Below are 14,581 nucleotides of genomic sequence, written 5' to 3'. Positions count from 1 at the left end.
CTTCTGTAGCTTGCGCTTTATATCTCCGTAGGCTTGGCTGACAAAGGCAGAGTTAACCATTCGGGAATTCTCAGGAGCCTCTGGATTAAAGGGGGTATACAACCGGTATGCCTCCAATAATCGGTCATAAAAGGCACTGGGCGATTCATCACATTTCTCAGCCGTCTTAGTCATATTAATCGCCTTTTTTCCTCCGGCTTTCATGCCAGCAATAATAGCGTCCCTGTATGCTTTTAAATGGGCCATATCTGCGCCATTGACATTCCACTCCGGATCAGTATTTGGATAATGTGCTGCGGCCCCTGCTGCGTTGGCCTGATTTTGTGTACGGGCCACTTCTTCCAGCGCTTTAATTGCCGCTTGGTTTATCCGTGTCCTTTCCTCGTTGTTAAACAATGTCATAAGCAGTTGCTGACAATCAGCCCAAGTGGGATTATGTGTCTGGACTATGGAGATAAACAAATCCGTCATGGCTTGAGGTTTATCGGTGAATGAGGAGTTATGGGTCTTCCAGTTAAATAGATCAGTAGTAGTGAAGGGAACATAGACGAATACAGGATCAGCGTGTTGTAACTGGCCGTCAACCGTTAATGTGTGTCGGGCCTGGTGTCACACATTAGGCATTTGATAATGCAAGGCATTTGATAATACAAGGCATTTGATAATGTCGGGGTTGGAGGGTACCGGTCAGTTGTCGGGTTAGTATGGGGCTTCGTTTAGAAACGTCAGTTAGGGGTTCCGGTCGAGGGGTAGTAAGACGAGGGGAGGGGACACTTTACTGAGGTGGAGATCAGTGAGTAAAATATTCCGGGCCGGGCTAGGAGGAGCCTGACCAGGAACTAGATATGACGTCAAATCTGGATAGGTGGGGTTAATGGAGGTAGGTACCGGAAAGGGAGGGTTTAAAACAAGAGGGCTGGGCTCTGAGCTAGAGGAGGGGATAGGTGGGGACAACGGGGCAAGGGGAGTAGCGTTACCAACAGCACCTCCTCTTCCTCTTCCTGTAGAGGAGGAGTAAGGGGGCGGCATGGGGATCTCGGATTCAGGAGGCGTGTCCAATTTGGCTAGTCATTTATGGCCTGCTTCCAACAGTCAATATACGGAAACTGGCCGTAAAGTTCAGGCCTACCTGATACAGCCACGTGTACACGCTGTACCAGATTAGGATCCAAACTGCCACGTGGTGGCCATGCAGCCACCAAAGTAGGCCATTCCCTACTACATACATACAAGTAGTCAGGCGTGTTGGAGACATGTTTACCCCAAAATCATACACAGTGTATCCCTTTTTAAAGTTTTTCAACATACATCCTATGGGACGTGAAAAAAACAATTATTTCCTGGAGAACCAGAAAATATAGGTGGGTGGATTGGCGCTACTACTGAAAGATGCAACAACTCCCAAGTGCTATATAATCACCAGAAAAGCACAACAAGCATACATAGAAAAATAGCAAATTGGATTTAGGGAGGTGCAGTCAAAGATGGATAATAAACAGATTATACTTATACTTATGTTAGGTATGTCTTGATTTCAACCTAAAATAAAAAGAAATCCATAGCATAATACTGTAACATTTAAAAATAAATAAAATCGGAGGTAATGGGTCACTCACGATCTGCAGAGCCTTGGAAAGCAGGCTCTAGCTATAAAAGCATGTGAATAATAAGCTTATTCCAGCTATCTCCACCGGTTCTTGGTGATAGGGCACTTTTCCACACCAACAGACACCACAGCGGAATATATTAAAGTAGAAAAAGTTTTACTTGATAAAAAGTGATATAAACAAGGGCACAACGCGTTTCGACCGTAACAGGTCTTCCTCAGGTGCATAAACAATATACTGCATTGGATTCTAATTTATACATACATGTTAATTAAACAATCACAAACATATGTTGATTGGAGGACCATATAAGGTCCTTCCGATCAGCCTCCGCCATATTGGGAAGGTCAAAATTTACAAAGCTTAGAAAACTTATACAATCTCCTACAAAACATTTCAAAATAACGTTATAAAACCCATTCCACATCATGTACTACATGGACATTAACATTACACAGAGTACATGTACTTAGCAGGGCTCCAAATCTCCTCGAATTTTTTCGGCTGTATCTTCCATCCGGGATTCCAAGATGGCGGACGGATGTCTTCCGGTCTTTCTGACGTCATGACGTCAGCGTGATTGGTCCAGCGTGTCATGTGATCGAGAGTTTCCTCTTTTCACATTGTAGTGTGAGCAAAAAGTCCTCCATCTTGGAATCCCGGATGGAAGATACAGCCGAAAAAATTCGAGGAGATTTGGAGCCCTGCTAAGTACATGTACTCTGTGTAATGTTAATGTCCATGTAGTACATGATGTGGAATGGGTTTTATAACGTTATTTTGAAATGTTTTGTAGGAGATTGTATAAGTTTTCTAAGCTTTGTAAATTTTGACCTTCCCAATATGGCGGAGGCTGATCGGAAGGACCTTATATGGTCCTCCAATCAACATATGTTTGTGATTGTTTAATTAACATGTATGTATAAATTAGAATCCAATGCAGTATATTGTTTATGCACCTGAGGAAGACCTGTTACGGTCGAAACGCGTTGTGCCCTTGTTTATATCACTTTTTATCAAGTAAAACTTTTTCTACTTTAATATATTCCGCTGTGGTGTCTGTTGGTGTGGAAAAGTGCCCTATCACCAGGAACCGGTGGAGATAGCTGGAACAAGCTTATTATTCACATGCTTTTATAGCTAGAGCCTGCTTTCCAAGGCTCTGCAGATCGTGAGTGATCCATTACCTCCGATTTTATTTATTTTTAAATGTTACAGTATTATGCTATGGATTTCTTTTTATTTTAGGTTCAAATCAAGACATACCTAACATAAGTATAAGTATAATCTGTTTATTATCCATCTTTGACTGCACCTCCCTAAATCCAATTTGCTATTTTTCTATGTATACATCCTATGGGATCCATAATCGTTGAATCTGACGCACCCATACTAACAATGAAGCGTCGTCTCCAACAGAAACCAAACAAACACACTTCCAATGGTCACACCCATTCCCTCGGCAACAGCACCACGTGGTACAGTTACTAAGCGAAACGCACACAACAAAACACTCAGGGAATTACCGTACACACACAGCAGTCACTAAATAACTATTACTGCGCCTCTTGGCGAAACTATACAGTCACCCACGCTATAATTCCCTATATCTGAATTGCCCGTCTATAACATACCCCAGTAACATCGTCTTTACAAACAGTAGTTATAGTACGGTTAGCATTGGTTAGAGTACAATTTAAAGTCACAGTTCAATTAGTAGTGGTTATGGTGTTAAACATACAACATAGACGACAGTTATTAGTAGTTATTTACAGTATCAGTAATTATACATGGTTATGGTACCGTGCGCTATAATACAGTTACACACTATTCACACTCTCGCTAGACGACAGAGCTCACGCTATCTATCAAGATATACACGCTACTTCAACAATCTTTAACACATTTACAATTCCCAACTAATCTATTGGCCAGTACCTCGATGGACTACCTAAAACTATTTACATCCGTTTTGGTTAGCCACCCTGCCCAAGCACCACATATAGCGAACTAGAGGGCGGAATTTACAACAGCACCCTCTTAGTCTATATACTCTATAAAAAATCTAGTGGGTTCCACATTTACACGCCTTCCCACTTAGCCAAGATAGGTTGAGATCTAGCGGACCGAATTTACACAGACGCCGCTTAGTCTCCCGGTCCCTCCGACCTAGCGAACGTAATATACACCCTAGAACGCTAGTCTAGACAAGACACCGGTGTCCGGCTTGGGCTATTTACACAGAACCCAGCCTGACTCCAAACCAAAATTAAACGGGCTGACTACAGGGCGTTTAATTACGAGCGGTGCGCCTTCGCTCCTTCCCTCCACTGGAGGGGGCAGATTCCATACACAAATAACCCCTTATGGGCCTACCGCACAATCGGTATCCAATACCCCTAGTGGGTCCACCGTCTAAAACAGTGGTCGTCTTACCTCCTCGTTCCTGAACCTGAGTTCACACTCATCGACGGGGACACCCAAGCACTTACTACGTAGAGGCCGATGATCTCCTGGACAACAGACAAGTGGCGCCGAGACGAAGGGAGGTCCACGCAGAAGTTCAGGGGTGCAGCCGTAGAGAGCGTAGGCAAAGATAGACAGTCTCACGCCTCTGCTTCTCAGCTACCATTGAACGATGAGCTTCCCGGCCAATGCACCAAATGATACCGGAGAAACTGACGGAAGCCAAGCATAGAGAGATGGACACAGGTTTCTTCAGGAAGGAAGAGATTCTTTATTCGATTCACCGACCGGGACAGCAAAGTCTGAGCCCTGATCATATAGTGTAGGTCCTTTATATAGGCATGTAGCTCCTCCCATAATCAGTTCAACCTACACATACTCTTATCCAATCAACCGAATAGAGACTAAATTCCTGTTTGACCACATGGCTTGCCCAGCACAATGGAGGAGGGGAAATACTCGTATATCCTGTATTCCTACACATGCTCCTTACACTACTTATTGTATCGTTGCCACATGCAACCAACCGACCGATACATCAACATATGCAAGTGCACATACCACGTGGCAATCTTGTCCTAGTAAATTTATTTTTACTGAGATTCCACCACATTGTGACACCAGATATGAGTGGCAAAGTGCACGCTGAAGGCCTGACACCCGCTTGAATGACACTGACTGCTATTAGCTTACAGTGAAAAACTTTTTTTCTTTTTAAATGCACGCTATAGTGACACCAGATATGAGTGGCAAAGTATATTTGCAGAGGTTGGCAGAGTACACGCTGAAGGCCTGACACCCACTTGAAGTATACTGACTGCTATTAGCTTACAGTGAAAAACGTTTTGCTTTTTAAAGGCACGCTATTGTGACACCAGATATGAGTGGCAAAGTGCACGCTGAAGGCCTGACACCCGCTTGAATGACACTGACTGCTATTAGCTTACAGTGAAAAACTTTTTTTCTTTTTAAATGCACGCTATAGTGACACCAGATATGAGTGGCAAAGTATATTTGCAGAGGTTGGCAGAGTACACGCTGAAGGCCTGACACCCACTTGAAGTACACTGACTGCTATTAGCTTACAGTGAAAAACGTTTTGCTTTTTAAAGGCACGCTATTGTGACACCAGATATGAGTGGCAAAGTGCACGCTGAAGGCCTGACACCCGCTTGAAGGACACTGACTGCTATTAGCTTACAGTGAAAAACTTTTTTTCTTTTTAAATGCACGCTATAGTGACACCAGATATGAGTGGCAAAGTATATTTGCAGAGGTTGGCAGAGTACACGCTGAAGGCCTGACACCCACTTGAAGTACACTGACTGCTATTAGCTTACAGTGAAAAACTTTTTGCTTTTTAAAGGCACGCTATTGTGACACCAGATATGAGTGGCAAAGTGCACGCTGAAGGCCTGACACCCGCTTGAAGGACACTGACTGCTATTAGCTTACAGTGAAAAACTTTTTTTCTTTTTAAATGCACGCTATAGTGACACCAGATATGAGTGGCAAAGTATATTTGCAGAGGTTGGCAGAGTACACGCTGAAGGCCTGACACCCACTTGAAGTACACTGACTGCTATTAGCTTATAGTGAAAAACTTTTTGCTTTTTAAAGGCACGCTATTGTGACACCAGATATGAGTGGCAAAGTGCACGCTGAAGGCCTGACACCCGCTTGAAGGACACTGACTGCTATTAGCTTACAGTGAAAAACTTTTTTGCTTTTGTGGCAAACCTAGCCACTTCTGGACTATGTATATTTTGCTGTGTGTGTACTGTGCTATGGTAATTCGCATGCTGGCAGCCGTAAGCTACCAGCATGCAAGTACTTCGTTTCGACGAACAGCGGCTATCCGGGCTGTTCATCAAACGAATACGGGCTCCCCTGATAGACCACACACTTAGAGTCGTGTGGTGCTTGTTGCAATCGGTAATTAGAGGCTCTCCTAGGTGGCCGTCGTTCGACTACCGACCATGCGGCGGTCGGCCATCTTGGATTCGCTATTCTTCAGCGGTGTTTGGTCGTCGAGCGCCTGGAACTGAAAACGGCTACTCGACGACACGAACACCGCTGTACTTCCAGACCGTTCGGGCGCCCGGTGTTCGGTAGGATCTTTCCCCTCAGTACGATCGACAGATTGAGGGGAACTTCAATGTATAACCTTATTTGTTGCGGCGTTCGGTCATTTCAGCTGGGAGCTGAGCGGTATTCTCTCAAAAGATGCGCTCAGACCCCAGCTATCTACCGAACGTTCGGTTATGTCAATATACCGAATAAAACTCAAAAACTGTATTTTAATGTGAATTGTCAGTTTTGCTGCACGAGGGGATAATCCACTTAACCGTCCATTTTAGTGGGAGTATCCCTCTCGTGCAGCAAAGCCTGTTGGGAGAATTATATTGCATGATGGGATAAATCCCCTGAAATCCCTGTAAGGAAACCCCTTGCATGGGGAACTGTATAAATATGCAAGCTTGTGAATAAAGCCAGTTAGTTGACTCCCAAACTGTGTTTCGTCCGGTTATTGGGAGGATTGGGATATTGCCTTACTTTTCAGCGCTGACTGTGGATTTACCTGTTATACCAGCGGAGATCGTGGATTCTAATATTGTACTCCGCTACAGCTTTTTAAAGGCACGCTATAGTGACACCAGATATGAGTGGCAAAGTGCACTTGCAGAGGTTGGCAGAGTACACGCTGAAGGCCTGACACCCACTTGAAGGACACCGACTGCTATTAGCTTACAGTGAAAAAACTTTTTTGCTTTTTAAAGGCACGCTATTGTGACACCAGATATGAGTGGCAAAGTGCACTTGCAGAGGTTGGCAGAGTACACGCTGAAGGCCTGACGCCCAGATGCTTGCAGACAACTTACTGCTATTCAATCTATTACAGTGAAATATTTTTTTTGTTTTTAAATGCAAGCTTAAGCTATTGTGACACCAGATATGAGTGTTGGCACTGGGCAAGTGGGCACAGTATCCACTGTGAGCCTGACACAGAAGCTGGCAGACAACTAACTGCTATTCAATCTATTACAGTGAAAAAATGTTTTTGTTTTTAAATGCAAGCTTAAGCTATTGTGACACCAGATGAGTGGTGGCACTGGGCAAGTGGGCACAGTATCCACTGGGAGCCTGACACAGAAGCTGGCAGACTACTAACTGCTATTCAATCTATTACAGTAAAAAATTGTTTTGTTTTTAAATGCAAGCTTAAGCTATTGTGACACCAGATATGAGTGGTGGCACTGGGCAGGTGTGCACAGTATCCACTGTGAGCCTGACACAGAAGCTGGCAGGCAGGCAACTGCAATTACATTACACAGAAAAAAAAAAGCAGACTGATGTTCTAGTCCTAAAAAGGGCTTTTTGTGGTGCTGTCCTTACAGCAGAGATCAGATGAGTCCTTCAGGACTGCAGTGGACACTGAATATCCTAGCCTAGCTATCAATTTCCCTATCAAATGAGCAGCAGCTACACTTTCCCTCCTCCATCTAAGAATGCAGCTTCAGAATGAATCTAAAATGGATGCTGTACAGGAGGTGGGAGGGTCTGCTGCTAATTTGCTGGAATGTGTCTGCTGACCGTGAGGCACAGGGTCAAAGTTTACTCAATGATGACGAATAGGGGGCGGATCGAACCGGGCATGTGTTCGCCCGCCGTGGCGAACGCGAACACGCTATGTTCGCCAGGAACTATTCGGTACATCACTAACAACAACCCTTATATACTCCTAAAATCACCACCCACTAGGAATGTTGAACACCTGGGTAGGCCTCTGCTTATTTGCAAACAATAGCTAATTTAAACCGCAATCAATAGCAAGTAGCTAACTAATCAAATCAAATGCCTTATAATTACCAACAGGAAATCAAACCTTGTGCAATCAGTAACCTTTTTCTACAGATGAATCTTACCTGTAACAGTAAAAAAAAAACTCTTAACACAAATCTTAGACAGTTGAAGCTTCTGTAAAACTCTCCAGAATATCTCCAACCACACACACTTAGAAGCAACACTTTGATAAAGCAACCGAGCTCCCCATACAAGGAGCACTCCCACATGGACCTTGTGGGGAACTCTGTTACAAAGTCACAGACCAATAATAACAGTGTTACAATGCATGACACTCCCATATACAATACAATAAGCCTTCCCCTTTACTTAGGAGATAATTGAGTCAAGCAATAAAAACTCAATAAACTCAATTATCTCCAATCACAAAAAACACACATTTTTACAAAACCCCAAAAATACCTTAACCCCTTAAGGACACAGCTTCAGAAGCTTGTCTTACGCTTAATGACACAAGCATTTTTTGCATTTTCTTGCTGTATGCGTTCAACTTCAATTTGCATCTCTCTCGTTTATTGCACCGACGCATATTATATACTGTTTTTTAGAGGACAGAAAGGGCTTTAATTTGATGTAACATATATATATATACTGTTTTTGCAATAATAATGTGTGCCTAATTAGTGCAGGTTAAAGAAAGTAATTAAAAATAAATTCATTTAGTTGTTCTAATTTACAGAATATATAATGTGTCTGGGATTTTCAGTTTTTTTTGGTAGTTACAGGTCACAAAGCACACGGAGTAAAATACACTTTTAATATGGAGCGATTTTAGAATTTGGTATGTTTGTCTTGTAAGCTTAATAGCCATAAAAGAAAACAAAATTGCCACACAAAAGTATATATTTATATAAAGTAGACATCACAGGCTATTGTCCTAAGTTGTTTTGACACTTTCTAAGTAGCCATTTCACCGCCAATCTCTGCTAAATATTGGAGTAAAATTTAGTATTTTGGGTTTTTTGGCACACAAACTTATAACAAAGAACTTCTCATGTGTATTTTGTAAAGTTGGTGTGTGCCATTCCTGTACAAAGTTTTATTATGTGTTCAGTTACTACTGCTGAGTACAACGGTAACCCCATTGTATGTCTTTGGCACTATTTCGTGAAGCTACAGTGCTATATAGGAGACCTGTCCGTTTCAACATTTACAGTAGAATTTTGAGAGGCGGATTTAATGGGCCTTTGCTTCAATTTGGGGTATTATAGCAGTTTGACTGTTCACAAAAACCTCACAAAGGCCTACCATTTGTAAAAGTAGACACCTCAGGGTATCTCATATGGTGCATATTGTGCTTTAACATGCCCCCATTTTTTCACCAATATATGCCAAAGTATGTGGTAAAATATCATTTTGGGCATTTTTTACATATGGATTACATTTTTGCTGGGCATTTTGTACATTTCATATGTGCCACTAAGTTCAAACCCCCCAAATTATGCTCAGCTAAGCCTTCTGAGTAAAACAATATGCCCAATGTATGACCTAGACACTATTTTGTGAAGTTACACTGCTGTAAAAGAGACATAACAAGTTAAGTTTTTTAAGTGTGAATTTTCATGGAGGGTTTTGATGCGTCCGTGTCCCACTTTGGAGCACTTGAGCAGGCTACATATTACAACTACACTATAAAGGCATACCATTTCTTAAAGAAGACATCCCAGGGCAATTCAAAAGGCATTTTTTGAACCTTAGCGTGGGATCATTTTTCCGCTAGCTTGTACCAAGTGTAGTGGTAATACAGATTTTTTCTGCCTTTTTGACACACAAAGTGAGTTTGCGCAGTATATTTTTCAAACCTTATGTGTACTACGACTGTATAATACTTCATATGTTGCTCAACTATGTCGGCTGAGTACAGCAATACCCCCGTATGTACCTTTGCCAGGTATATGTGGACATTGAAGGGGCACATTTGAGACACAGCCATTCCAGTTTTTTTCAAACTTTGAATTTTTACGCTGTGTCCATGTCCCATTTTAGAGTATTTTACAAGGCTATATAATCCAATTACCCCATAAAGGCATACCATTTCTTAAAGAAGACATCCCAGGGCAATTCAAAAGGCATATTTTGAACCTTAGCGTGGGATATTTTTTCCGCTAGCTTGTACCAAGTGTAGTGGTAAAAAGCATTTTTTCTGCCTTTTTGACACACAAAGTGAGTTTGCGCAGTATATTTTGCAAACCTTATGTGTACTACGACTGTATAATACTTAATATGTTGCTCAGCTATGTCGGCTGAGTACAGCAATATCCCCGTATGTACCTTTGCCAGGTATATGTGGACATTGAAGGGCACATTTGAGACACAGCCATTCCAGTTTTTTTCAAACTTTGAATTTTTACGCTGTGTCCATGTCCCATTTTAGAGTATTTTACAAGGCTATATAATCCAATTACTCCATAAAGGCATACCATTTCTTAAAGAAGACATCCCAGGGTAATTCAAAAGGCATATTTTGAACCTTAGCGTGGGATCATTTTTCCGCTAGCTTGTACCAAGTGTAGTGGTAATGAGCATTTTTTAATGTATTTTTTTACCTTGTAAATCTTTTTTTTTTCCTTTGAAAAACTTTTTTACTGTGTAAAACCCGTTTTTAAACTTTTTTTTACTTATTAAATGTTTTACATTTTCTTAACTTTTTTTTACACTTTTACATTTTTTTCTAAACTTTTCTTTTACCGTTAACCCCTAACTAGCAGTAAGCAGCACTAACAGTAAATTCCCCATTTTCCCATAACTCTCACCCACCCCAGCTAGCAAAATATATAATTATAAAATATTTAAATGAATTAATTAAATAAATTGAACCCCTGAGGGTTAAAAAAAATAAATAAAAGTTAATCCTCAGGGGTTAAAAATTAGATCACAGTATAATACTGCGATCTGTATGTTGATCACTGTAGGCAGTGATCAACTGGCAGGGAAGGGATTAATTTTTATTTAGACTGGGTAAAGGGGGGTGGTTTTTTGTTTTTTTGTTTTACTTAAACGTTACTAAAACAGTAAAAAAAAAATATTTTTTTACCTTTTTAAAGCTTATTTAAAAAAAGTTAACGTTAACCCCTAGTTAGCCTAACACCAAATTCCCCAATTCCCCACTAACTTCCACCCATCCCAGCTAGCTAAATATATAATTTTTAAATAATTAAATTAATTAATACAATAAATTTAACCCATGAGGGTTAAAAAAATAATAATTAACCCTCAGGGGTTAAAAAAAAAAATCAGATGACATTAAAATGTATACCCTGCCAATTGATCACTGTAGTCAGTGATCAATTGGCAGGGAAGGGGTTAATTTTATTAAAACAGGGGAAAGGAGGGGTGGGATTTAACTTTATTTTTTTTTTTCCACCAGGGGGCAGGATCAGTGAAGATCTGTCTCTCTGCACTTCACACAGAACCCGGAAGTGCAGGGAGGCGTAAGGTAAGTACATTGAGCACATGTGCTCGCTCTGACATGCTGTCAGAGCAGGCACATGAGCTGGGGCAGCCCGATCGGGTGCTCCCGGTCTGCCTCTAATACAGAGGCAGACCGGAGCACCGTTAACCCCGCGATCGCCGTGATTGCGGCGATCTGGGGTTAACTTTTGTAAATGACGGAAATTGTCCGTCAACGGTCCTTAACTGAAGAACAAGGTTGACGGAAAATTTCCGTCACCGGTCAGGAAGGGGTTAAAACACATAAAATCCCCACAAACGTTACACCCCCTGATAGCCATGATCTGGGTGACCAACATATCCAAAAATCACCCAGATCCATTCAAGGGTTCAGGATTTTCATGGAAGTCATAATTTTGACTGACCGTGCACATGATCCTATGCCGAAAACAATTCCTTGAAATCAGTGCTAACGGTCGGTCAAGTTCGGTAGTCTTTTACAGGTTTCCCTGCAGGGCCCATAGTCTGTGGCAGGGAGCTGGCAAGTAGGCTCCTCCAGGAGCTCGTGGCAAACTCACTTGGAGAGGGGAGTTTGTCACATTAGCCTTTTATAATCATTTGAGCCTTTAGGATAATTTAGGACGATGTGTGAAATTACCATAATATCTCACCACTACCGGAATGATTTGCATATTTGCAGTCATGATCATTACAAACAGAATGTTCTTGACTTCTCCACTGTTATTTGCAAGGCAACAACTTACCCAGAAGAAGCAAGTATTTTGAAAATATTAGTTGTATACAGATTAATTAATTTAATCATTGTCTTTGTAATGTAATTAATATTATGTCTTTGTAATTAATATTATTTATCTTTTCCTGGCTATTTTTCATGACATATATATAAAGAAGTGGAAACCACCCAGAATACGTTAAGATCTATATATAAAAATAGAATGACCTGTATTGAGGTAAATCCTCCAAATATGCGCTCTGTATAAACAAATCAAATAGCTAACATAGCGTAAAATAGTTTAAATTAGGAATATAAGTAAATGTGGTGTAAATGCACTCACAAACAGATGGGAGGATCAAGCCTTTCACCCACTCAGGGGTACTGTGATGAATATAAGAGCCGCGGCTCTCGCGAGATTTACACTGGGAGCTGACCGAGGTGCTGAACGGACGTCGCGGAGGAGGAGAGAGCTGACAGGAGCTGCAGAACAGGTAAGTACAGCTCTGCCAGCCCCCCTCTCCCCCAGTCTGTATTATGGCAATGTAAATTGCCATAATACAGACCTTGACTCGAGTATAAGCCGAGTTGGGGTTTTTCAGCCCAAAAAATGGGCTGAAAAACTCGGCTTATACTCGAGTATATACGGTATGTGTATATTCTCTTAGGTGGCTGTGAAGTACACCTGGGATCACTTCCAGTTATACGGTTTTCACCTTTAGTGTTTATACTTTACTTTTGTTTTTTATATTTTTCATGGCAGCATCACTTATGGGTTGCTCTGCCCCGAACCAAACCAGGACAGGATTGACCAATAAAAAAAAAGAGAGAGAAAGAGACTGGAGGCATAAAAGGTCCCTCCTCCTTCCATACCTCAGTCAAGTCCAAAAGAAAGAAGGGAGTGTAACTGATGCTGCCATGATAAATAGTCAGGAAAAGAAAATTACTAGGTAGGTATGTAATTAAATTTTCTGTATTCCTGGCTAATCATGGCAGCATCACTTATGGGTAATACCCAAGCAAAAACCCATGAAAGGGAGGGAAAAAAAATTCAATATGAATTGACACAAAAACCTCAGATTGCTGCAAAAGGAATTCCAATTTTATTTATGCACTTCAACAGCTGATAAGACACCTCTCCCAAAATAAGGAGTCGTAGAATGAAGGTCCAGTTTGTAGTGCTTAATAAAATTATTAGGAGTGGACCAAGTAGCTGCGCTGCAGATGTCATACGGAGGAACCCAGTTAGCCCAAGAAGTAGCCAGGGATCTGGTGGAGTGAGCTCTCATCTTGGATGGAGGAGTCAGCATGTTCCGCAGGTAGGAGTCTGTTATGACAGAAGCTATCCATCTCCGTAAGGTAGAGGAATAGGCTGCTTCTCCCTTACGAAGGCCAGAAGGAAGGACAAATATTTTTTGTTTCTTCTGAAGTCAGAAGTAACAGATAGGTACTTGATCAAAAGTTCTCTCACATCGATTTTATGGTATCGCTCTTCCTCGGGAGAAGACAGGGAGGAACAGAAGGGAGGAAGAACCACTTCCTGGAGCAGGTGAAACATGGATGCAACTTTTGGAAGGAAGTCTTCACTAGGTCTTAGGATCACTCTATCATGAAAGTTATGAAGGCGTGACTCATCGCTAGAGAATGCCTGGAGTTCCGAAAACCTCTTGGCCATGGTGACCGCCACCAGGAATACAGTTTTATAAGTGAGGAGTGGAATAGAGATATTCTTCAGAGATGCATAGAAAACTTCCGTTAAAGCATTCAGGACTAATTGCAAATCCCATGGTGGAGCTGAGTTCCTGGCTGGAGAGCGTAAGTGTAAGGCTGCCTTAAAGAATCCTTGAGATGAGAGGGTGAGATGCCCATGATGTATTACAAAGGGCAGCTAGAGCTGATTACTGCACCTTCAATGTGCTCAGCCTGAGACCTTTGTCCAGGCCTGCTTGTAGAAATTCCAAAACATGGAGGTGAGTAGGATGTTGAAAATCAAAAGATTTAGTCACTGCCCATTTTTGGAAGGTTTTCCAAATCCTGTACTAACAGGAAGATGTGGACTGTTTCCTTGCCTTTAGGAGAGTATCAAACACTGCTTTGGATATGCCCTGGATGAGAAAGGATCTCCTTTCAACAGCCAGGCCCCCAGGTTCCAGCTGGATGGATTGGGGTGAGTCCCTGGACCCTGGATTAGAAGGTCAGGGGAGATTGGAAGAAGCTAAGGATGGGTCAGATACATTTACAGTAGAAGGGTCTCCTGGGCCAGATGGAATAATGGCTATCACCTTTATTCCTTCTTTACAGAGTTTCATCAGAATCCAGGGAATCAGAGGCAGGGGAGGGAACACATGCCCCAGGCTGAAGTTCCAAGGATGGGAAAAGGCATCTTGCACCAAAGGAGGTTCCTTGGAAAGGGAAATAAGCTTGCCACATGAGCATTCCATCTGATGGCCATCAGGTCTACCTGGGTTATGCCCCACCTCTTCGTCAGAACTTAAAAAAAATGGGATTCAAGCTCCACTTG

This window comes from Pelobates fuscus, chromosome 3 (assembly GCF_036172605.1).
Source record: "Pelobates fuscus isolate aPelFus1 chromosome 3, aPelFus1.pri, whole genome shotgun sequence".
NCBI lineage: Eukaryota > Metazoa > Chordata > Amphibia > Anura > Pelobatidae > Pelobates > Pelobates fuscus.
Note: the sequence above shows the minus strand (reverse complement) of the source record.